This window comes from Saccopteryx leptura, chromosome 9 (assembly GCF_036850995.1).
Source record: "Saccopteryx leptura isolate mSacLep1 chromosome 9, mSacLep1_pri_phased_curated, whole genome shotgun sequence".
Lineage (NCBI taxonomy): Eukaryota > Metazoa > Chordata > Mammalia > Chiroptera > Emballonuridae > Saccopteryx > Saccopteryx leptura.
In genome coordinates this window covers 76,152,116-76,178,949 of record NC_089511.1, presented here as the reverse complement: position 1 = coordinate 76,178,949, position 26,834 = coordinate 76,152,116, and the positions used below count along the sequence as shown (strand labels likewise).

The 26,834-nt window shown below is 42.0% G+C and overlaps 1 pseudogene; it reads left to right on the top strand.

The window, feature by feature from the left end:
- Nucleotides 1-3,296: 3,296 nt before the first annotated feature.
- LOC136381520 (proteasome assembly chaperone 3 pseudogene) lies at nt 3,297-9,625 on the top strand (annotated as a pseudogene).
- The last annotated feature ends 17,209 nt before the right edge of the window (nt 9,626-26,834 follow it).

The following is a 26,834-nucleotide window of genomic DNA, read 5'->3' as shown; positions in this document are numbered from 1 at the left end:
CATTTGTCTTTTTTTATGTTGCCTTACACATTTTTATTTTTATTTATTTATTTATTTATTTATTTATTTATTTATTTTTGTATTTTGCCGAAGTTGGAAATGGGGAGGCAGTCAGACAGACTCCCGCATGCACCGGCTGGGATCCACCCAGCGTGCCCAGCAGGGGGCGATGTTCCGCCCATCTTGGGGCATCGCTCTGCCGCAATCAGAGCCATTCTAGCGCCTGAGGCAGAGACCACAGAGCCATCCCCAGCGCTCGGGCAAACCTTGCTCCAATGGAGCCCTGGCTGCGGGAGGGGAAGAGAGACACAGAGAGGAAGGAGAGGGGGAGGAGTGGAGAAGCAGATGGGCGCTTCTCCTGTGTGCCCTGGCCGGGAATCGAACCTGGGACTCCTGCACGCCAGGCCGACGCTCGCCTTACACATTTTTAAAATAAATTAGTCATACTCTGGATGGTCAGAAGGCATGAGAACGTACATGAACATTCATACTACTCAAAGGGTTAAAATTTTATTTACTGATGAGAGAGAGAGAGAGTGAGTGGAAAAGAGAGAGAGAGAAACAGTAATTTGTTGTATGTGCCCTGACTGGGGATTGAACCCACAACCTTGGTGTATCAGGACAACACTCTAACCAACTGAGTGACCCATCAAGGGCTGTTATATTCTATATTGGAAATGGATTTTTCTTGGAAATCTTGCTATTTCTTAAGAGAAAGAAATTCTGCCCCAGTCCATTCAGTCCTCTTAGCAGCTTCTTAGCCTTATCTGGAAATGACAAATGACCTAGAAGCTGATTTGCAAGGTGGCTAGGAGAAGCGTGTTTTATTCCCGTCAATTAAAAGAGTAGGGAGGCTTATCTTATATATGTTGTTGTGTAATTCAGTGGCTCCACTCAGAACCTCTAAGAATAAATAGTGTGGGAACTCAGGATGTTGAAGTGGACTGAGGGAGTATGTTTGCTGAACATGGCTTTAGAGTGCTTGGTGTAACAGCGTTATTAATAATAACTACCACTTATGTAGTACTTATAATGCCAAGTGATTTTTCTTTATTGGCTCATTTGATCCTCACAAAAATCCTTCTAAAGACTGCTGTTATCCCCCATTTTACAGACAAGGAAACTGTGGCTGTGAGGTGTTGAGCAGTTGACCACAGGTCAGAATTTCCCCCAAACTTCTTCATCATTACATTCTATCTGTCCGTCAGTGAGATCTGAACTCAAAGCCCAGACCGGGAGCCACTGCTCCTTGCGGTTGGGCCAGTGGGGCTGTTGAGGAGCCCATGCAGGCACTGAGTGACCACCGTCCGCACACTGCCCAGCTGGTGTCTGTGGACCAGGAGCAACCCCACAGCACCCAGGACCTCGCCTCGGCCACAGAGGCTGCAGCCACAGAGAACTGAGAACTGGAATGCACATCGGTAGGAGCCCAGGGAGAAGAAGCGGCCTTGAGGAAGGGGGAAGGAGTCATGGCACTTGGTGGAAAAGAGAAAGAAGATGCGGCTAGTGGTGACACAGAAGATTACTGTCCCAGGCCAGGCCTTGGGGACGACTGAGGCCCAACCACTTCCAGGTTGTGAGGACACTGGAATAACCACTTTGGCTTGCTAGTCCCCTCACTTGACTGCTGGAAGACTATTCTTTCGAGAGGCAGAAGGAGAGAGGACGTGAGTGCTCCTCCAGACAGCTGGGAAGGAGGGGCTCCTCGTGCAAACCCGCACCCGTGCCCTCCCCCACCAGCCCTCATTCCCCACCACCGGGAGATGCTCTGCGCCTTTGTCATTCCGCATCCCGCATCCCACGGTGCCAGCTAAGTCGCTCAGCTGTCACAATCAGGCCTGGAGCTGCAGGGTACAAAATAACTCCGAGGAGACCTCCCCAAGCCGCGGGCGGGGGCCAGAAGGCCCGGAGCTTCTGCACACAGAGGAGCACCAGCTGCATCTTGCAGGTTGCTAAATTAGCCAGGCTGTTGTTTTGCTTTTATTTTTGTGTAAATTCAAGAATAGGTCGTGGATGTCTTGGCAGTGTGTGAATGAGACCTTTTCTGAAACAATTCACCTTGCTGAAGGGCTGCCGTCAAGCGCACAACGCCGGCGTGAGCAGCAGACTTTGACAGCAGCCTCCTGTGCACCCTGCCCCCACTAGGGCTTCCAGTACCCTGCTCCGTGGGGCCACCATCTCTCTTGCCTCTTCACGTGCTGGGCTCCCTTCCAATCGGTGGGCCTGGTGTGGCCTCTGGGCGCCCTGAAATCGGGGAGCCCGCACCTAGCCTTTCTGCTCTTGTCCTGGCATGCCACCAGCGGCTGGAGAGAAAGGACGCCAGGGAATCAGGCAGAAACGGTCTCTCCTGAAGGAGCCCTGCCCCGCACAGAAAGTGGGCCTGCCTAGCTGTCCCAGCCTCATGTTACCGCAGAAGGAAAGGGCCAGTCCAGTAATGAGGGCCCCAGACATTTGTTGCTCTAGCAGAAAAAGCAGTACACCTTCGTGTTGGTTTTGTTTAAGCATCACACCCAACTCCTTGCTGCCACCTTTTCTCAATCTGTTTTTTTTTTAATTGATTTGAGAGAGAAAAACATCCATTTGTTGCTCCATTTATTTATGCATCATTGGTTGATCCTTGTATGTGCCCTGACCAGGGACTGAACCTGCAACCTTGGCACATGGGGACAATGCTCTAATCAACTGAGCTACCTGGCCAAGGCTCTTTTCTCAGTCTGAATGAGCCTGATTTCTGCAGCAGTCCCAGGCCCCCTGGATTTGGATCTCCAGCCTAAAGCCAAGAACACACCAGCCAGAACAACCCATCTGGTTGCCTCGACTGCTGCTTCTGTCCACGTGCACCAGTGGCTTTACTGAGACTGGATAATTATTTACATGTTACATTCTAAAGACAGTTTTATATATTTTTAAAAAGATACAGTTGAAGATGGACATTTAACTAAAGAGGAAAAGTACAGGCAGCTAATAAACATGAAAAATGTTCTGATCCAGTGGTTATGAATGACCTGTAGGTTGCTATGTTTTCCCCTTTACATTAGGAAGATGAAAATACGGAGTTCCTCCAGAGTGGGCAAGTTTGGCATTTTTATGGGAGGAGGGGAGTGTAAACTGATATGAGGTTTCTGGAAAGTGTCGATGTAAGAACTGTCCAAACCTGTAGAGAATTTTTATAAGAGTTTATTTGAGCCAAACTGATGACATATGCTGGAGTGTGAGATCTTAAATGCTCTGAACAATAACAGTTCTGCAGTTTCTTTTCTGCGTTTGGGATTAGGAGGGAACCTAAGGAAGATCACATGAAGGTGGAAGAGAGCAAGACAGGGATTGGCTCACAGGGTAGTGAAGCCTGGAAAGGTGAGCAGGTATTAGAAGTGTCCTAAAGGGGGCATTTCAAAGGTGTGTCAACCTAGATGCAGAGAAACAATGGAGGAGGCCTGCTTAAGGCAAAGATAGCCTTTTACTAAATAGTTACATGCCTGGGGTGTGACTAGCCACCATGACCAGCACTGTTAGGAGCTTACACTCAGATCACCCTGTGAGATTACCCTCCATAAAGCTCCCCCCTTTCTTTTTGTCCACAAAAGTAATTTGATAAGAGCCTTATCAAAAGCCTTAAAAATGCCCCATGCAGATGCTTGGGCTCTGAAGCAGAGGTTTGGGAGCCAAGCAGATGTGAGTTCCAGCCCACACCATCCAGCATGTGCCCCAGAAAAAGTCACTTCGCTGCCTTTGCGCCCCTTTCCTCAAGTCTGAGGAGAATGGGGGTCTTCTTCCCTACCTCACAGGGCTGTTGTGAGAAGGAGAAAAGATACAATCTGCTTAACAAATGGTGATAGTTGCTGCAGTGGTTGTTAGCATACCATACTGTCTCTTTGACCGAGTAATCGGTCTGTCACAGAGAAGTAACCTGAGATATGTACAAAGATTCATGTACAAAAGATGTCTATCCAGCATTACTTACAATCATAAAAACATGGAAACAATGTACCCAGCATCAAGAGGAAAGTTAAGAAAATTCTGGTGCTGCCATAGGTTTTACATATAAACTCAACTGATAGCATATGAAATGCACTGTTCTGTACCTTGCTTTTTTCACTTAACAGTATGACATTTTGCAAGTTTAAGTGAATCTGCAGGATTAGTGCCTAGCATTGGGATTGTTGAGTTACAGGATATGCATTTTAAATATATACAGCTAAGGACATTGTGTCCAACAGGGAGGTTGTTCCAATACACACTCCTTGCAGAGATATCTAGGACCTGTTTCCCCAGATCTCCATGTTATCAACCTTTTGTTCTTGGCCAAGGGGAAAGTGGTATCCCATTGAAATTTCATTTTGCATTTCCCTGTTCGTGAGTGAGGTGAGCACCTTTTCATAGATTTAAAAGCCATTTGTGTTTCCTTTTCACTGACTTGTCGGCAAGTTCCTTTGGCTTCCTTTTCTATTGTGTGGTAGGTCTTTTTTTTTTCTGCATTGATTTTGCCCTTCAACTGACACATATGCAAATTTTTTCCCTCTTGTTTATCACTTATCTTTTAACTTTTTTTGGTGGCTTTGCCATTCAACTTAAAAATAACAACAAACGTATTGTCTAGGCAATTGCTCTTTGTGTGTTGTAACATGTGACATACATTATGTTGTCCTAATCTATTGACTCTTCTTGTTCTCTCTGAGATTCTTGAGGGCAAGGACCGTGATTACCTAGTTCACTACTTGAGCCCCCAGTTGGCACCCAAGAGCTCAGTGACCGTAGTTTCACTTTCTGAGTGCCAAGAACCTGTGGCCTAGTAGGTAAATTTGCATAATAAACAAGGGAAAAAAGAACATTTTCAAGTTCTTTCAACTTCTGCCACAAAACAGTCATTTCAACTGTGACAAAAATGTAGTGAATTTTCAAGGTGTTATGATAGCCTTAGAAGTCAGCAGTCTCAACATTAAAGGGCATGTGAGAGTCAAGAAGCCCACCTCCATCAGCCTCCCACCCTGCTGAGCCCCAGTCCAGCCATGTCTGATACACTCTTCCAGCCCCTCCCAGATTCATGCTGCTCTGGCTTCCCATTCAGCAGGCTGACGGGCAAATCCCCATCCACAGAGCCTGAGCAGCTTCAGAAGATCCTGAACTTGACTTCTCAGGGGCATAGAAGGAAATGAAAGTTCTTTTCTAACAGCAAGGAACAGGGTGGCCCAGATTGTGTCATGCAAATGATTAACTGTAATTGATGGAAACTTTAGCACATTCCTGGCTTCACCAGGAAGAGCCAAAAATATTCAAATTTATAAAAAGGGAAAATAGCCTGACCTGTGGTGGCACAGTAGATAGAGCCTTGACCTGACACTGAGGTTGCCAGTTTGAAACCCTGGGCTTGCCTGGTCAAGGCGCGTATGAGAATCAATCAATGAACAACTAAAGTGAAGCAACTGTGAGCTGATGCTTCTCACCTCCCCTTTCTTCTTTCTCTAAAATCAATAAATAAAATCTTAAAAAAAAGAAGAAAATGCAGACAACTTCTAGCCTTTAGCAGAGATTGACCTGGCTAGCTATTGTTGCCAGAGCCTCATATATTGTTTGCTGTTCAGGGGCCAAATTGGGCAGAAATACAAAGTTGACTCTTGTCCCCAAAGCTGATTTCATTTTGGGGCTTGGCCAGTGGTGTAATTTTCCTAAAAGCCACATTCCATGAGCAAGGGAAATCGATGTGACATTAGGAGGGCTGAATTCAGGCATTTAAAACTGCTCTATTCACATGGTTAGACCCCTTTTCTTCCAGAAAGTATGATGGAGCCATTCTAGACAATGACTCCAACCACGCCAGACATATCAGAGATATTATGGATTAAAAAGGGGCCGTCTGCTAAGCCTGCAAAGCTCAGGGAGTCCCCATGGTGGGCCGTACAAACCCAGAAACCAAAGTAACCACACAGGGTGGTCTGAAGGTAAAAATTCCTAACTAAAAGTGGGTGATGGTGAGTAGTTAAGTCTTTGGCCTGTTCCTCCCTTGACTAAGGTCAATCTTTACCTTTGAAATTGTTTTTTATCTTTGTGCATCTAAGATAACATACCTTTGAAATGTCAGAGTAATCATCTTTTCCAGACCCCCTGAAGGCACCACCACAGGCACCAGAACACAAGACCCTGCTGTTACCTCGTTTCCCACACACCACCTCTCTGTGCTGCAAAACCTTCCTATCCTGGACCTGCCAGTGTAAAAGAAGTACGTCTCCCTGTCTTACTTTTTATCCAACCTCAGAGATTTCCCCCCACTCTGCTTTCTCCTAGCTCCCTAATCTAGTGTCAGTGAATTTCATGTAAACTCTCTTTATGTTTCCTCCTTTGATTCTAATGTATAAAATAAGCTGCAAAACTGCCCTTCTCTGGAGCATTTTTTCAATCCGTTGAGATGTGCTTCCCAGCAGTGATCAGTTTGACTCAAATACACTCTTATAAGGCTTTTTCTTAGGCTGCACGTTCTTTCATTGATGATACCTTTATATTTTCACATATCTTCAAGGCTTTTTTATTTTTTACTTTTTATGTTGAAGAACATCAAATTGCAGAAAAAATGCAAAACCATTTGGTGAACTGCCATATACTCCTCACCTAGATTCACCAATTTTTTTTCTATTCTTGTTTTATTACAGTATACAATAAATACTATTATCTTTTTAATGAACTATTTATAATGAGCAAATTGGAGACTTTTATCTCAAATATTTCCATCTTTGCTGCTAACATTAAGGACGTCCTCTTAAATAATCATAATAAAGTTATCAAATTCAGAAAATTTAATATTGTTAAAGTACTGTTATCTAATCTGTAGTTCATATTCAGATCTCATGAACTGTCCAGTAAAGCCCTTCGTGGTTTTCTTTCCCAGACCAGGGCCCCATCCTGGGTGCGTGTAGTCCTGTCTTCTCAATTTCCTTGCATCTGGAAGAGTTCCTCAACCTAGTCTTACGATCTTGATGCTTTTAAAGATTACAGACCAGTTGTTTTGTAGCATTTCCTTTAGTTTGGGTTTGTCTGATGTCTCCTCATGATTAGATTCAGATTATGCATTTTTGATAGAAATTACTTTTAATTGCTAATGATTCTTGTATATTAGAACTCAATTATCAGATGAGTCACATTTTTAACAGGTTTTTCCATTAGTTGACATTCATTTGCAGCTACTTTCTCATACGGTCTCCTTTGGTAATCGTTAAACAGGATAAAATAATTATTTGCATTTAGTGTGTATTCTTTTAAATACAGGTCAGAGAGTCTCTCTCGCTAGCTCACTCTTTTTTTTTTTTTATCAGATCTGGGTTTTTTTTGTATCTGTTTATAATATTTGAATGTTGCCAGTTTATTTATTTTTTTATTTTTTGTGTTTTTCTGAAGTGAGAAGCAGGGAGGACCAGTTTGTTTTGAAGTAAAAATTTCTTCCCCCAGACCAAGTCTCTCTTGTTCTCCTTTGAATACCTATGTCTAGCTACAGGACCTGGCAACCCTCAGGAAGCCTTTCGAAAACAATAGTGAATTTAGTGGCTAACACTGAGTTTTTTGAATTCAGGTTCTATGCAGGAAATAATTTTGGTTGCTACTAATTACTGTACACTTTGAAAAGTATAAGAATTTAGATATTACAGGTTTACACAAATTTCTTCTATTGATGACTTAAGTGTCTTAATCTTTCGATGAGCCCAAAGTCCCCATCTTGGACTGAAACCCTACTAGAGCACTGGTACATTTAAAAGGGGAAGGCTTGTGGGGGCAGGCGTTCTGAATCTGGGTTCCTCTGAGGAAAGACTCTTCACGGGAATGTAGGCAGAGGCAGGCTTTCCATTTCTACTAGAAAACACCAAGACTGAATGCAGAAAAGTTAACCTAGTCACTCCTTGGTTTGAACTTTCTAGCCTTAAGTATGGTCCAGCCACATCAGCTTGATGCTCAAGGCAATTGCCACCTACACACAGCCCATCTCTCCTGGTTCAGACTGTTATTGAACTCAAGGGGTTTGCCACTTGGGGTTCTCTAACAAAAAGTGAGACATGGCCTGACCTGCGGTGGTGCAGTGGATAAAGTGTCGACCTGGAATGCTGAGGTCGCCAGTTTGAAACCCCGGGCTTGCCTGGTCAAGGCACATATGGGAGATGATGCTTCCTGCTCCTCCCCCTTCTCTTTCTCCCTCTCTCTCTCTTTCTGTCCCCTTTCTCTAAAATGAATAAATAAAATCTAAAAAAAAAAATGAGACATGGTTGTCACAAGGTAGTTTCATTTACTTGAAGCAAGTGAAGGAGACCTGGACTCATATCCAAAACTCTGCCTCCCTAAAGGGAAACTTAGCCATTGCTTATATACTCTATTTAGTCCATTACACGTTGGTTTCTTCTTTGTAGTTGATTACATTTCTCTTGCAGAGTTCCTGTCAGCTCATCCTGTTTACAGCTGCATCTGCAAAATACTGTGCTATATATTTTAATTGAATTGTATTGGGGTGACACTGGTTAACTTAATTATATAGGTTTAGGTGCCCAATTCTACAACACAGCTGTGTACACCGTATTGTGTATTTACTCCCTGTGCTACATTTTTTAAATTTTTAAATTTTATTTTATTTTATTGATTGATTTCAGTGAGAAAGGAAGGGGAGGGAGAGAGAGAAAGAGAGACAGAAACTTCGAGCTGTTCCTGCACGCATCCTGACCAGGGATTAAACCAGCAACCTCCGTGCTTTGGGAAACCAACTGAGCTATCCAGCCAGGGGCCCTGTACTACATTTTTAAAAATTGAATTTATTGTGATGACAATGGTTCGCAAACCCATATAGGTTTCAAGTGTACTACTTAGCATAACGCCATCTGCACACTGCACTGTTCACCCTCCGCCCCAAGCAAAGACCCTCTCCAACCCCATTCCTCTCCCCTTTGCATTTGGAACTGCCAGACCTATAGACCCTTGACCTGTGTAATAAGGCTCTCCCTCCCCATTATTCTACTGCTGGTAACAGCCTTCTCCACCCCTCTCCCTGGCGTTCTGTTAGGTTAATAGGTGGAAAGAAGCTCAGACTCATAGAGAATTAAACAAACTTGAATTATAATAAAATATCAGTTTAAGTTTATCAGGTTGACAACTGATCAATTAATTATACTCAGGAATGTGGCAAAATAAATACTTTTGTACACTTTTCCTACATTTTACAGCATATCTGTTTAAGCTTAAGATACTTTTACCTGTGGGGACACAGTAAACAAGGTGCCACTGAAGAAACCCAGCCATGGAAAGCAAGCCTTGGTGATATCGGAACAGAAGGCTGAAGTGGTGAGTGGTCCCAGTCAGGTGGTCTGCACAGCCTTCAGCGGTCACATCCTGGTGGTGGTGGTCCAGTTTGGGGAAGATGAATACCCTGGTCTCCCTAGAACCCAGCAATGTGGCCAGTGACATCAGCGAGCCTGTGCTCACTACTAAAGGTCTTCTCGGGCAGGACGAGCCTCTCATCCACGACTTCACAAAGAACCCTGGTCATGTTTGTTTCTCAAGAAGCTGGAAACAACGTAGTCCTCCTTGCCCTGGCCATGCAGGACAGAAGCATGGAGGGCTGAGGGCCTTGAAGGAGGTGATTTAGGTGTGCCAGGTGTGGTGACCCTGGAGTTAGCGGACGCACCTTCAGCTCAGCAGATCCAAGTGGAAACTCAAACGCCCTTTCAATTGGAACACCCACCTTCAGTCAGTCAGAAGGAGGAGCTCTCTGTCTCAGTTCTGGGAGCCAGAAGAGAAGTGCCTTCCCTGGAAGACTTTTGTTGGCCTCTGACACCACCCATCAAGGGAGAGAGGACATGGAGTGCGCGCTGGGAGAGTCATGAATGATTCTCATCAGGGTCCAAGTAGTTGCGTGTATTTGAGAATTGAAAGAAGGAGTCACGGCCTTCAATATGCAGTACCAGTTATTGGAGAAAATTGTTTTTGTATTCAAAATAAGTGCATAACAAACAAACAAACATAGGTGTTTTTACCTGTGGACCAAGCAATTCCACTCTGGGACTCTTTCCTATAGAAATACTTACACAAGTACAGAAAAATACACATTAAACATTCACTGTAACCATTTTGTAACAATGAAAAGATGGAAACTGATCTCTCAACTGTCTACCAATAGGGGCTGGTTAAATAGATGGGACAACGTGTAGCATAATACAAACTGGCCTTTAAAAGAAACAAAGTAGATCTGCATGATTTAATATGGGATATGTCAAAGATATATTGTTAAATGGAAAAAGCAATTTGCAAAACAGATTAAATATGGTTATTAAGGTTTTTAAAATATTAATTAGTTTAATGTAAAAATATGCACAGCAAAAACATCTGAAAAACCTATACTAAACTATGAATAAGAACTATGGGATTATGGGAGGCTTTCACATTCCTTATTCTATACATTTATGATGTTTGAAATTTTTAAAATAAATATTATTTGAAAATCATTTAAAAAAATACTAAAGATTTAAAAGCCCGTAAAAAAAGAAATGGTACACGTGGGGTCAGCAAGTTGGTGGGTGTCCATATGCAACACACTTGAAAATATGTTGACAACTGCTGATGCTATGGAAGAAGTACATAGGGGTCCCTTGTATTTTCTACTTTTATATATATTAGTTCATAATAAAATGTAAAAAAAAACAACCAAAACCAAAAAAGTATGACAGGTAGAGGAAGAGTCAGCACAGTCTGTATGTTGGTTGTGAAGGGATAGAATTTTTTGGAGTTCTTTAAACATCTAAGTTTAGATTTTAGTAGGTAGAGAATGAGGCTCATTATTAACTTTATTTTTTTAACTTTCTTTTTTAGATTTTATTTATGCATTTTAGAGAGACGAGTGAGTGAGAGTGAGAAAGAGAGAAGGGGGAGGAGCAGGAAGCATCAACTCCCATATGTGCCTTGACCAGGCAAGCCCAGGGTTTCGAACCAGCAACCTCAGCATTCCAGGTTGATGCTTTTATCCACTATGCTACCACAGGTCAGGCCTCATTATTGACTTTTTCTGCATCCCAGTCCAACACTCTATCCACTGCGCCACCGCCTGGTCAGGCACATTATTGACTTTTTAAAGCTGAATTTTAGAAAGATTTTGTATAATTTGGGTGGGAAGAGAGAAGAATTAGCAGTATGGACCCCAAGAAGAAAGATTCATTTGATGTGAAACCCAGGAAGGAATTTATGTGGTACAGACTCTTCGTGGTCAACCAAGAGCCCAAGTTTTATTCATAAAAAGAGCCTACTGGCCATTTTCTGACAGGGGCCCGTCACATACTCGGTATACCAGGAAGAAGCTCAGACTGAACTCTCCACTTCCCGCACTAAGTCCTGCTGGTTTATGCAATCTGAATCACCATTGCAGGGAAGCCCTGGTTTTGGCTTTCTACTAATGGACTGAGACCTACACTATCCAATCAGAACTATGCAAATTATATCCTCATATGTATCTATACTGACCAATTGTAACTGCACAACTTAGATCAATCAGAACTGTACAATTTGGAAACCTCATTTACATAAAACAGGCCATAATGAAAACTGTGGCTGGGAAAATTCTCTATAAAAGGGGACCTTGTTTTTGTCTTGGCCAAGATACTTTTGGTTTCTGTTCAAGGTTGTGTCTGCTTTGTTTGCAAACTGTTCCTTACTCCAGTGACTTTTGGGTTTGTTAATTGTGGCAAGGTGACCAACTAGACATCATTCTCCTGTACAGACAGGTCAACAGCAATTAGTAGAAAGCAAGAATCAGTGAGAAGTGGGTTGGAAGTCTCATGAAAAAGTCATGGCAACTGGTAGGTGGTGGGGAGGTGAGAGAGGAGTTCCAGGTACATCTCAGTCCTTCTTCATGGGACCTGGAGGGCTAGTGTGGCCATTAACAGACTCAGGCAAGATCAAATTTCTCAGTGGTGCCTGATTCCATTCATTTCCCCTTCAGACTTCTGTGGTTGCCTTTTAGCTGGCTTTTGCCTAGCTCAAGTGGGCTTAAACAATGACTTTTACATTGATTTCTCTTTTTTCTCTCTATTCCTCCCCAAACCATTCTCCATTTCTTTTTTCTGTGTGTATGTGTGTGTATGTGTGTGTGTGTGGCAGAGACAGAGAGAGGGACAGACATACAGGAAGGGAGAGAGATGAGAAACATCAATTCTTCATTGTGGCTCCTTAGTTGTTCATTGATTGATTTCTCATATGTGCCTTGACTGGGGGGCTACAGCAGACCGAGTGACCCCTTGCTCGAGCCAGCGACCTTGGGCTCAAGCTGGTGAGCCTTGCTCAAACCAGATGAGCCCGTGCTCAAGCTGGCGACCTCGGGGTCTCGAACCTGGGTCCTCCACATCCCAGTCCAACTCTCTATCCACTGCACCACTGCCTGGTCTGGCCATTTTTCATTTCTTAACCTATTTGGCTATAGGAGTTAGCAGGAGAATTTTTAATTTATGTTCACTGATTCATCCAATATCTTTAAGAATCTACAACCCCAGGCATTGTTTGAATACACACAATAATGAATAGAATAGACACATGACTGGTTTCCTAAAGACTATATATTTCATTCTTCCACCATAATGTAAATAATTTTGTTTGTTTTTTCTTTAAAAGTATTATTTTTATGGTGGCAAAATACATAAAATAAAATTTATGATCATAACCATTTTTAGTGTACAATTTTGTGGAAATATTTACATTTGTATTTTGCAAGACTGAAGCTGTACCTATTAAAAAGTAACTTCCTTCCCTGGCCAGATAGCTTGAGTAGTTAGAGCATCATCCAGATATACAAAGGTTGTGCATTCACTCCCTGGTCAGGACACATATAGGAACAGATCAATGTTTCTGCTTCTCTCGCTAAAAAATCAATCAATAAAATAAAATAATAATAATACATAGTAACTTCCCATTTATACCTCCAGCAGCCCCTGGAAACCACCATTCTTTTTTATTTTTTATTTTACAGAGACAGAGTCAGAAAGAGGGATAGACAGGGACAGACAGACAGGAATGGAGAGAGATGAGAAGCATCAATCATGAGTTTTTCATTGCGACACCTTAGTTGTTCATTGATTGCTCTCTCATATGTGCCTTGACCCGGGGGGGGGGGGGGCTATAGCAGACTGAGTAACCCCTTGCTCAAGCCAGCGACCTTGGGTCCAAGCTGATGAGCTTTGCTCAAACCAGATGAACCTGCGCTCAAGCTGGCGACCTCGGGGTCCTCTGCATCCCAGTCCGATGCTCTATCCACTGTGCCACCACCTGGTCAGGCAGAAACCACCATTCTTTTTACCTCTAAATTTGATTATGCTAGGTACCTAAAATGAGTGGAATCATATAGTATTTGTCTTTTTGTGTCCGGCTTACTTCACTTAGCATATTGTCTTCAAGGTTCATCCAGGTTATAGCATGTGTTAGAATTTCCTTCCTGACCCTGGCTAGTGGCTCAGTGGATAGGGTGTTGGCTTGGCATATATGGATGTCCTGAGTTCAATTTCTAGACAGGGCACACAGGAGAAGTGACCATCTGCTTCTCTCACCCTCTCTCATCCCCTTCTCTTCCTCTTCCCCTCCTGCAGTCAGTGGCTCAATTGGTTCAAGCTTGGCCCAGGGCACTGAGGATAGCTCTGTTGGAGTGCATGGGCCTCAGGCACTACAAGTAGCTTGGTACTTCAGCATCAGCCCCAGATGAGGGTTCCCGGGTGGATCCCGGTTGGAGCTCATGTGGGAATCTACTTCACTCTCTCCCCTCTCACCTAAAGAAAGAAAAAAGGAATCGCCTTCCTTTTTAAGGCTGAATTAATATTCTACTCTATGTACAATTGACCCTTGTGCAACACAGGTTTGAACTGCATGGGTTCACTTATACTTGGATTTTTCTTGCAATAAATATATATGGTACTATACATGTATTTTCTCTTCTTGTGATTTTCTTAATAACATTTTCTTTTCTCTAGCTTGCTTTATTGTAAAAATATAGTATGTAATACATATGATAAAATATAATGTATTAATTGACTGTTTAATATTAATGAGGCTTCCAGTCAACAGCAGGCTATTAGTAAAGTTCTGAAGGAATCAAAAGCTGTACACACAGACTTTCAACAATGTGTTTTTATAGAAGGAGGGGTATCAGTGCCCCTAATTCCCACATAGTTCAAGGGTCAACAGTATACACCACGTTTTCTTGTGTTGCCTCCACCTATTGGTCATTGTGATGCTGCTGCTATAAATATGGATGTACAAATATTCTTTGAATCCCTGCTTTCATGTCTTTAGGTATTTACCCAGAAGTAGAGTTACTAGATCATAAGGTAATTCTATTTTTAATATTTCAGGGAACTGCCATAGTGTTTTCCATAGTGACTGCACTATTTCCCTTTCACTAACTATGTACCACAATGGTTCCAATTTCTCCACAACCTTGCCAACACTTGTTAAGTGTTTATTTTCATAGTAACCATCTTAATTGGTGTGAAATGGTAGGATAGGTTTTAAAGTATAATATTTATTTACAATTAATTTTGCTCAAGGATATATGATTTTCCTTTTTTTGTTGTTTTTTGGATTTTTTTCTTTTCAGAGACAGAGAGTCAGAGAGAGGGATAGATAGGGACAGACAGACAGGAACGAAGAAAGATGAGAAGCGTCAATCATCAGTTTTTCGTTGCAACACCTTAGTTGTTCATTGATTGCTTTCTCATATGTGCCTTGACCACAGGCCTTCAGTCGACCAAGTAACTCCTTGCTCGAGCCAGTGACCTTGGGTCCAAGCTGGTGAGCTTTTTGCTCAAGCCAGATGAGCCCGCGCTCAAGCTGGCAACCTTAGGGTCTTGAACCTGGGTCCTTCCGCATCCCAGTCCAATTCTCTACCCACTGTGCCACCGCCTGGTCAGGCTGGATTTTTCTGAAGTGAGAAGCTGGGTGGCGGAGAGACAGACTCCCCTATGCACCCAACCGGGATCCATCTGGCATTCTTTTTTCTCTTTTTGTATTTTTCTGAAGCTGGAAATGGGGAGAGACAGTCAGACAGACTCCCGCATGCGCCCGACCAGGAGCCACCCGGCACGCGCACCAGGGGTGATGCTCTGCCCACCAGGGGGCGATGCTCTGCCCCTCCAGAGCGTCACTCTGTTGCGACCAGAGCCACTCTAGCGCCTGGGGCAGAGGCCAAGGAGCCATCCCCAGCGCCCGGGCCATCTTTGCTCCAATGGAGCCTTGGTTGCGGGAGGGGAAGAGAGAGACAGAGAGGAAGGAGAGGGGGAGGGGTGGAGAAGCAGATGGGTGCTTCTCCTGTGTGCCCAGGCAGGGAATCGAACCCGGGACTTCTGCACGCCAGGCCGACGCTCTACCACTGAGCCAACCAGCCAGGGCCTATCTGGCATTCTAACCAGGAGGCGATGCTCTGCCCATCTGGGGTGTTGCTTTGTGTGCTGTTGCAATCCAAACCATTTTTTTTTTTTTTTTTTTTTTAGCACCTGAGGCGGAGGCCATGGAGCCATCCTCAGCACTCGGGCCAACTTTGCTCCAGTGGAGCCTTGGCTGTGGGAGAGGAAGAGAGAGACAGAGAGAAAGGAGAGGGGAAGGGTGGAGAAGCAGATGGGTGCTTCTCCTATGTGCCCTGGCCGGGAATGGAAGCTAGGACTTCACACGCTAGGCTGACGCTCTACCGCTGAGCCAACCAGCCAGGGCCAAGGATATATGATTTTCAATTCAAAAGATTCCTTACCCCTGTACTTAACCACTACAGTCAGAGATAGAAAGCTTCCGGAAGGACCAGCAGTTGAGTTACTTATCCCTCCTATGTCTAATCCTAGTATACTGAATGCCTCACACCTGGAAGGTTCAGTTCAGCCTAAGAGGCAACCCTCTACAGCTTCCCATCTAGAAAATGAGAATAATAATAGTATCTACCTCATTGGGTTATTATGAAGATTAAATGAGTTAATTAATAAAAAGCACTTAGAACATAACCTGACATATTGTAAGTTCTGTATAAGTACTTGTTAAATAAAATAATAAAAAAGTGTTTTCTAGTTTTGTGGCTTCTTTGGAGGTGGTAATGAAATGTAAGAATTGTGTATTACACTGAAAAGAAACCTTAATTTATCAAAACTTTACTGAAAGCCTGTATGTCCAGCGTTGTTCTAGGATCTAGAATGGGGGACACAGGAGATGTCCCAGGACTAACCTGCAGTGAGAATAGCTTCCAAACTTCAAGTTTCAGCTTCCCCAGATTTAAAAATATAACTGCGCAGGCCCTGGCCAGGTAGCCCACTTAGTTAGAGCATCGTCCCAATATGCTAAGATTACGGGTTCAATTCCTGGTCAGGCCTCATACAAGAATCAACCAATGAATGCCTAAATAAGTGGAACAATGGATTTATGTTCTCTCTCCACCTTTCCCTCTCTCTCTAAAAATCAATCAATAAAAAAAATTTAAAAATTACTGCTCAACTTGCACAGACTCTGTAATACACCACATGCTGGGCACTGTCTTGGGCGTTCTATATGGCATTTTTCTTTAAAATATTTTATTTATTGATTTTTAAAGAGAGGGGAGAGAGAGAGAGAAGGGAGAGGAACAGGAAGCATCAACTCCCATATGTGCCTTGACCAGGCAAGCCCAAGGTTTCAAACCGGCAACCTCAGTGTTCCAGGTCGACGCTTTACCCCACTGTGCCACCACAGGTCAGGCCTCTTTTTTTTTTTTTTTTAAGAAAGAGACAGAGAAGGATAGACAGTAAGGAAGAGAGATGAGAAGCATCAACTCGTAGTTGAAGCACCTTAGTTGTTCATTGATTGCTTTTCATATGTGCCTTGACTGGGGGGCCCCAGCTGAGCCAGTGAACCCCTTGCTTAAGAGATGTTGGGCTTCAAGCCAGCGACCTTTGGGCTCAAACCAGCAGTGATCATGGGGTCATGTCTATGATCCCACACTCAAGACTGAGACCTGTGCTCAAGCTGGTAGACCCACACTTAAGCCGGGGACCCACACTCAAGCTGATGAGCCCACACTCAAGCTGGCTACCTTGGCGTTTCGAACCTGGGTCCACTGTGCCACTGCCTGGTCAGGCCTATATGCCATTTCTTATCCTTACAACAACCTCCTAAAACAAAGATTAGTGATAGCAGTTTACAGATGATGAAATTGAGGCTCTGAGGAATTAAGTGACTTGCCTAAGATGTGGGGCATTGTGAGAAGTGAGTGCAGGAGGGGGCAGGGCCAGTTCACCACAGAGCTGGAGACTCCAGGGCTAATGAGCCCCCCCCCTCATTTACTGGGTCATACCGCATGCCAGCTTGGGCTAAGCCTTACACCTGGGATGCATCACGGAACTTACCTTTCGTGGGAGAACTCTTCCAGGGAATGACTTTCAAAACAGAGAAGCCAGAGGCAGAGTGGGGCTACATCACCAGCTAGCAAAAGTGGGTTTAGTCTCAAGTCAGCAAGCACCTGGAAGGGTGATTAAGCACTACCCCGTGGTTCAAAAGGAGATGTTTTGCATCAAAATCACCTGAGTTGAATATCAAAATGTAGATTCCTAGGCACCACCCCAGTCCCATTAAATGAAAATCTGCTGTCCAGGATTTGAATGTTTTAGTAAAGATTTCTCTGGAACCTGGAAAAAAGGGGGCTACAACTGCCCGCAGAGAGTTAAACCATGAACTCAGCGTTAACGAATTTTAAAATATTAAAGAATACAGGCAAGATATGTCACCGTGAAAGGGACAGATCAGTCTTCCCCTTTCCTCTGAACACTAACCAGATTGACTATATTAGCAAATATAAAGGAAGAACGAATAGAAGAAAATGTTACGACCTTGGCACGGAGGAGCCTTTTTAAAATAAGACACATAGAAAGCACAAGCCTTACAAGAAAAGGATTCAAATATTCAACTACATAAAAATTAATAACTTCTGTATAACAAAACATGTCCCCTTTAAAAAAAATGAAGACAAACCACAGAAGGGGAGAAGATATTTGCATTGCATACAATCAACAGCAGATTGCATATAATCAACAAAACATCAGTATCTAGGATATAGTATAGAAAACTCCTAAAAATTAATTTTAAAGAAGAATTATCTCCATGGGCTAATGATCAAAGGACGTGAATAAGCAACTAGAAGAAAAGAAAAGCTCAGTTCTCAAACAAGCACGTGAAAAGGTGTTCAGCCTTAGCAGGGATGGGAAAAGGCAAATTAAAGCCACAGCCCTGGCCTGACCAGGCGGTGGCGCAGTGGATAGAGCATCGGACTGGGATGTGGAGGACCCAAGTTCAAGACCCCGAGGTTGCCAGCTTGAGCGTGGGCTCATCTGGTTTGGGCAGAGGCTCACCAGCCTGGACCCAGGGTCACTGGCTTGAGCAAGGGGTTGCTCGGTCTGCTGTAGCCCCTGGGTCAGGGCATATATGAGAAAGCAATCATTGAATAACTAAAGTGCCGCAATGAAGAATTGATGCTTCTCATCTCTCTCTCTCTTCCTGTCTGTCTGTCCCTATCTACCCGTCTCTCTCTGTCTCTGTCAAATAAAAAAAAATTAAAAACAAAAAAACCCCACAGCCCTGGCCAGATAGCTCAATTAGTTGGAGCATCATTCCCATACTCCAGGGTTGCGAGTTCAATCCCTGGTCAGGGCATATAGGCAAGAATCAACCAGTGAATGCATACATGAGTGGGTGTTTCTCTCTCTTTGTCTCTCCCTCTAAAAATCAATAAATAATAAAAAATAAATAAAAAATTAAAAAGCACAAAGACATTTCAAGGACTGGCAAGTCCGTGCAGCAAATGAAACTTCTGTATACACTGGTACCAGTGTAAAGTGGGACATACTTTCTGCAGCATAGTTTGGCAATAGCTAATAACAATTAAGAGATAAATATCTCAAAATCCAGTATTTCCCTTTTAGAAAAATTCTCCCACATGTGGTTCCAAGGACAAATACACAAATGTCCACTGCAGCATGGTGTATAATAAAGATGGAGACAATTTAAATGTCTAGGAGAGTGACTAAATAAATGTATGACCCTACAATAGAACACCATGCAAAAGTTAAACAAATCAGAGTTACATGTATCAACATGTCATATCTCTGCTCCAGACCTCCAGTGAAAACAGAATTCTCACAATGGACTACAAGCACCTCCGTTATTGGCATCCCATACCTCACCCATTGTTTTTTTGACATTACCTGGAGTGCTTTCTGTGGCTCTCTCTTTCACTTCCATCAAGTCTTGGCTCAGATGTCGCCTTCGGTCCTTCTCAAACACTCAATTTACAGATTACAACCACAGGTGCCATTCCCCTAGGTGACCTTGAGCTCGCCTGCCCTGCTCTGCTTTTTCCTTCCTCTCTAGCATGATCTCCCTTAAACTTACAGTTTACATATATTTAATGTTTACTTTCTGTCTCTCCCTGCTAGACTATAAGTCTCACTAGGACAGAGATTTTGTCAGCTTTGTTTATTAATATACCCTAAACACCAAGAATAGATACACACGGCTAAATCTCAAAATCACATTAACCAAAAAAATCATGATGCAGAAAGATACCTATGGTATGATATCATCTATATATAGTTTATTTTTTTATTTTTTAAAAATTTTTCTGAAGTTGGAAACGGGGAGGCAGTCAGACAGACTCCCACATGCGCCCGACCGGGATCCACCCAGCATGCCCACCAGGGGGCGATGCTCTGCCCATCTGGGGCGTTGCTCTGTTGCAACCAGAGCCATTCCAGTGCCTGAGGCAGAGGCCACGGAGCCATCCTCAGCGTCCGGGCCAACTTTGCTCCGATGGAGCCCTGGCTGCGGGAGGGGAAGAGAGAGACAGAGAGGAAGGAGAAGGGGAGGGGGGGAGAAGCAGATGGGCGCTTCTCCTGTGTGCCCTGGCCGGGAATCGAACCTGGGACTCCTGCACACCAGGCCGACACTCTACCACTGAGCCAACCGGCCAGGGCTATATAGTTTTAACACATGCAAATCAATACTGCATATTGTTTATACTTACATTTGTAGTAAAATTATAAAAAACCAAAGGAATGAGAAATTTAGGATGGTAATTATCTCTGGTTTTGAGGTAAGGGGATAATTACAATTGTTTTTCAATGTTTTGATTTAAAAAATTTTTTTTAGATTTTATTTATTGATTTTTAGGAAGAGAGAGAGAGAGAGAGAATGAGAGAGAGGAAGAAGGGGGGGGAAAGGGAAAAGCAGGAAGCATCAACTCATAGTAGTCACTTCCTATATGTGCCTTGACCAGGCAAGCCCAGATGTTTGAACCAGCTACCTCAGTGTTCCAGGTCGACGCTTTATCCACTGCACCACCACAGGTCAGGCTGTTTTTAAAAATTGATCTGAAACAAATATAACAAAATCTTGAGACTTGACAAAGCTAAGAGGTGAGATGTGGCATCGATTCTATTATTTTCTCTTCTTTGTATAGCCTTGAACTATTTCATAACTTCAGAAGAAAGAAATAAATGAGTCCAAAAAAAGTTAGATTGGTTATGCTGACCTATACATGGATGAGTGCTGAAGAGGAGCTGTCCTGGCAGGAAATCATTGCAGTTCCTTCAGCTGAGACCATCCTCTTCTGAAAGGCAGACATCAGCTGCTAAACTCTGAGCCACTAAAGGCCCTCGAGTGCTGGGGAGGATGTGGAATGATTGGCATCCTCAGACGTGCTGGAAAACTGCCAGCTGAACAGATCATGTGCTGGGATGTAGCAAGTCCACTCTCAGGGATAGAACTAACAGAAATGCATATGCAAGACCTCAAAAAACATGTGTGAGAACATTCATAGCAACATTATTCATAATAGCTCCAAACTGGAAACAACCTAAATGACTATCAAGAAGAGAACAGATACATAAACTGCAGTGTATTCATACTGGAGTACTATATAACAATGAAAATAAATTAACATACAATATCACAGATAAATGCTGAACCAAAAAAAAGTAGACATTGAAAAAATACTTATTGTATGGTGTCATTTATAGTATACATTTAAAAACCAGCAAAAAAAAAAATCTGTGTTAAAAGCCATGAAAGTGTTTAGTTTGGGGAGGAGGGAAAAGGTGGTCATTGGGAGGGTTTGTGGTGGGAGCTTCCTGGAAACAAGAGTGTGTGTGTTTTTTTTTTACTGGGGGTGGTTCCAAGGTTATGTTCACTTTGTGACAATTCATTGAGCTAAACCTTTATAATTTACATTTATATGGATGTATGTTCCATGAGTTTAGCAAGGACTATGCTAATCTCTCTCTTGTTCCAACTTTAGTTTACACTCTGTCAAGGAAAATCCTGTATATATGTTATGTCACTTTCAATTTTCTTAATAGCACATCTGATTTATGTAACTAACTCCCCTTGTTCTTATTTTACCAACCGACTTTCTGAATAAGATTCAGTGAGTTTCTTAAGGCAGAGAAAGTACTAGCCATATTATTTGGATATGCCTTTCTTTGCATGTTATTCATTCATTAATTCAACAACTATTTATTGGCTGCCTCCCTATGCTGAGCCCTCTGCTTCATAGAGGACATACAATAATGAACAAAATTAGAGATGGTGCTTGCATTTAGGGGCTTACAGTCTTATTCTATAGGCAGTATTAATGAAACACTCACATAAAGGACACTATTTTTTACACTAAATATATAAACTGTTTTTTGGCTCTAATGAAGAATGCTCTTACAAAGTTTATGTGCAAGTTTTTTTTTTGTTTTTTTTTTTTTAATTTTATTTATTGATTTCAGCGAGCGAGTGAGAGAGAGAGAGAGAGAGAGAGACAGACAGACAGGAACATTGAGCTGCTCCTGTATGTGCCTTGACCGGGGATCGAACCCGCAACCTCTGTGCTTCAGGTCGATGCTCTAACCAACTGAGCTATCAGCCAGGGCTATGTGCAAGTTTTTTATGCAAACATATGTTCCTGTTTCTCTTGATTTCTCCCTAGGAGTGGCTGTGTCATATGGCAACTGTTTTTTTTTTTTTTTTGGTTTGGTTTGGTTTTGTGAGAGAGAGGGATAGAGATGGGAGATGAGAAACATCAACTTTTAGTTGAGGCACTTTAGCTGTTTATTGATTGCTTCTCATATGTGCCTTGACCAGCTTTAGCTGAGCAGGTGACCCCTTGCTCAAGCCAGCGACCTTGGGTTCAAGCCAGTGGCCATGACATGATCCCACACTCAAGCTGATGACCTTGGGGTTTTGAACCCAGGATCTCAGTATCCCAGGTTGATGCTCTATCCACTGCACACCCCCTGGTCAGTCTATGGTAACTGTTTTCTAAAGTGGCTGTGTCATTTAAATTACCATCAGTTATGTACAAGAGTCGCAATTCCTCCACAGTCTTGCAAACATTTGTTATTTATGTCTTTTTCATTATAACCATAGTGGGTATATAGTGATACCTCAGTGTGGTTTTGATTCACATTTCCATGATGGCTAATGATGCTTTCATGTGTTCATTGGACATTTGTATATCTTCTTTGAAGAAATGTCTATTCAGATCTTTTGCTTATTTGTAATTAAGTTATCTTTTTTAATATTAAGTCAACAATATTTTATAATTTATAATGTATCATGGTTGCAGATTTTTTGTTAATTTATTACTAAGTATTTTATTATTTTTGAATAAAATTTTAAATTTTAAATTTACTGTTTTCTGAAGTTCATTTTTGGATTGGTCAATGCTAGTGTATAGAAATACAATTGATTTTAGTATATTAATCTTGTATTCTGAAACTTTGCTAAATTTGTTTATTAATTCTATTGTATTTTGGGGATATCCATAATATATATATATATATATATATATATATTTTTTTTTTTTTTTTTTTTTTGTATTTTTCTGAAGCTGGAAACGAGGAGAGACAGTCAGACAGACTCCTGCATGTGCCCGACCAGGATCCACCCAGCTCTGCCCACCAGGGGGCGATGCTCTGCCCCTCCAGGGCATCACTCTGTTGCGACCAGAGCCACTCTAGCACCTGAGGCAGAGGCCAAGGAGCCATCCCCAGTGCCCGGGCCATCTTTGCTCCAATGGAGCCTTGCTGCAGGAGAGGAAGAGAGAGACAGAGAGGAAGGAGAGGGGGAGGGGTGGAGAAGCAGATGGGTGCTTCTCCTGTGTGCCCTGGCCGGGAATCAAACCCGGGACTTCTGCACGCCAGGCCGATGCTCCACCACTGAGCCAACCGGCCAGGACCCATAATATTTTTAATATACAAGATCATGTCATCTGTGAAAGAGTTAGTTTTACTTCTTCCTTTCCAAATCTGGATGCTTTTTATTTATTTTTAATTTTTAAAAATTTATTGATCTTAAAAAAGAGAGAGAAGGAGGGAGAGTCAGAGAAAAGGAAAGAGAGAGAGAGAGAAATTTGACATTGTTGTTCTACTTATTCATGCCATCATTGGTTGATTCTTGCATGTGCCCTGACTAGGGATCAAACCCTCAACCTCAGCATGTTGGGAAGATTCTCTAACCAACTGAGTTATTTGGCCAGGGCCTGGATGCTTTTTATTTCTTTTGTTGCCTAATTGCCCTGGTTAAAACCTCCAGTACAATGTTGAATTCGAGTGGCAAGAAAAGACATCTTTGTCTTGTTCCTGACATAAGAGGAAAAGCTTTCCTTTTTCTAGATTGGTCTAGCTAAATGTCCATTTTGTTGATTTTTTTAAAGAAACAAATATTGGGTTGTTAATTTTCTCTTTTATTTTTCTATTCTAAATTTCATTTATTTCAGCTGTTATTTATTTGATTTGATTTTATTATTATTTTTTATTAATTTTAATGGGGTGACATTAATCAATCAGGGTACATAGGTTCAGAGAAAACATCTCCAGGTTATTTTGACATTTGATTATGTTGTATACATATCACCCAAAGTCATATAGTCTTCTGTCACCTTCTATCTGGTTTTCTTTGTGCCCTTCCTCTTCCCCCACCCCCTCTTTTCCCCTCCCCACCCCTGGTAACCACCACATTCTTGTCCATGTCCCTGAGTCTCATTTTTATGTCCCACCTATGTATGGAATCATATAATTTTTAGTTTTTTCTGATTTACTTATTTCACTTAGTATAATGTTATCAAGGTCCATCCATGTTGTTGTAAATGATCCGATGTCATCATTTCTTATGACTGAGTAGTATTCCATAGTATATATGTACCACATCTTTTTTATCTAGTCATCTATTGAAGAGCTTTTTGGTTGTTTCCATGTCTTGGCCACTGTGAACAATGCTGCGATGAACATGTGGCTGCATGTGTCTTTACGTACCAGTGTTTTTGAGATATGGGGGTATATTCCCAGTAGGGGAATGGCTGGGTCATAAGGTAGCTCTATTTTTAATTTTTTGAGGAACCACCATACTTTCTTCCATAGTGGTTGTACTACTTTACATTTCCACCAATAGTGGATGAGGGTTCCTTTTTCTTCACAGCCTCTCCAACATTTGTTATTACCTGTCTTGTTGATAATAGCTAATCTAACAGGTGTGAGGTGGTATCTCATTATAGTTTTGATTTGCATTTCTCTAATAGCTAATGAAGATGAGCATCTTTTCATATATCTATTAGCCATTTGTATTTCTTCCTGGGAGAAGTGTCTGTTCATGTCCTCTTTCCATTTTTTTTTTTTTTTTGTATTTTTCTGAAGTTGGAAACGGGAAGGCAGTCAGACAGACTCCTGCATGCGCCCGACCGGGATCCACCCAGCATGCCCACCAGGGGTTGATGCTCTGCCCATCTGGGGTGTCGCTCCACTGCGACCAGAGCCATTCTATCGCCTGAGGCAGAGGCTATGGAGCCATTCTCAGCGCCTGGGCCAACTTTGCTCCAATGGAGCCTCGGCTGTGGGAGGGGAAGAGAGAGACAGAGAGGAAAGAGAAGGGGAGGGGTGGAGAAGCAGATGGGCGCTTCTCCTGTGTGCCCTGGCTGGAAATCAAACCTGGGATACCTGCATGCCTGGCCGACACTCTACCACTGAGCCAACCGGCCAGGGCCTCTCTTTCCATTTTTAAATTGGATTGTTTGCTTGTTTGTTGTTTATGAGTTCTTTGTATATTTTGGATATTAGGCCCTTATCTGTGCTGTTGTTTGAAAATATCATCTCCCATTTAGTTGGCTGTCTGTTTGTTTTGTTGTCAGTTTCTTTTGCTGTGCAAAAGCTTCTTAGTCTGATGTAGTCCCATTCATTTATCTTTGCCTTTACTTCCCTTGCCTTTGGAGTCAAATTCATAAAGTGCTCTTTGTAACCAAGGTCCATGAGTTTAGAACCTATGTTTTCTTCTATGTAATTTATTGTTTCAGGTCTTATATTTAGGTCTTTGATCCATTTTGAATTAATTTTAGTACAAGGGGACAAACTGTAGTCTAGTTTCATTCTATTGCATGTGGTTTTCCAGTTTTCCCAACACCATTTGTTGACAAGGCTTTCCTTTCTCCATTGTGTGTTGTTGACCCCTTTATCAAAAATTATTTGACCATGTGGTTTATTTCTGGGCTTTCTATTCTGTTCCATTGGTTTGAGTGTCTATTTTTCTGCCATTACCATGCTGTTTTGATTGTCATGGCTCTATAATATAATTTGAAGTCAGGTATTGTAATGCCCCCAGCTTCATTCTTTTTCTTTAGGATTGCTCTCGCTATTCGGGGGTTTTTATAGTTGCATATAAACCTGATGATTTTTTGTTTCATTTCTTTAAAAAATGACATTAGAATTTTGATGAGAATGGCATTAAATTTGTATACCACTTTGGGTAATATAGTTATTTTGACTATATTTATTCTTCCTATTCAAGAACAAGGAATATTTTTCCATTTCATTATAACTTTTTTTGATTTCCCTTAACAATGCTTTGTAGTTTTCATTATATAGGTCCTTTACATTCTTTGTTATGTTTATTCCTAGGTATTTCATTTTTTTTGTTTCAACCAAGAAGGGAATTATTTTTTTGAGCTTGTTTTCTGATGTTTCATTGTTGGCATATAGGAAGGCAATGGCTTTTGTATATTAATTTTGTATCCTGTGACCTTACTGTATTGGTTTATTGTTTCTAGTAGTCTTTTTGTGGAGTCTTTGGGGTTTTCGATGTATGGGATCATATCATCTGCAAAAAGTGAAACCTTTACTTCTTCTTTGCCAATATGAATGCCTTTTATTTCTTTCTCTTGTCTGATTGCTCTGGCTAGAACTTTCAGCACTACGTTGAGTAAGAATGGAGAGAGTGGACAACCTTGTCTTGTTCCTGATTTTAGGAGAAAAGTCCTCAGTTTTATGCCATTTCATATGATGTTAGCTGATGGTTTATCATAGATGGCCTTTATTATGTTGAGATATTTTTCTTCTATACCCATTTTGTTAAGTGTTTTAAACATAAAATGATGTATTTTATTGAATGCCTTTTCTGCATCTATTGATAAGGTCATATAGTTTTTGTTCTTTGTTTTGTTGATATGGTATATTATGTTAACCGTTTTATGTATGTGGAACCATCCTTGTGATGCTGGGATGAATCCCACTTGATCATGATGAATTATTTTTTTAATGTGTTGTATTTGATTTGCTAGTATTTTGTTTAATATTTTAGCATCTGTATTTTTTTTATTTTTTTTTACAGAGAAAGAGAGTCAGTGAGAGGGACAGACAGGGACAGATAGACAGGAACAGAGAGATGAGAAGCATCAATCATGAGTTTTTCATTGTGCATTGCATCATCTTATTTGTTCATTGATTGCTTTCTCATATGTGCCTTGACCATGGGCCTTCAGCAGACTGAGTAACCCCTTGCTCGAGCCAGCGACCTTGGGTCCAAGCTAA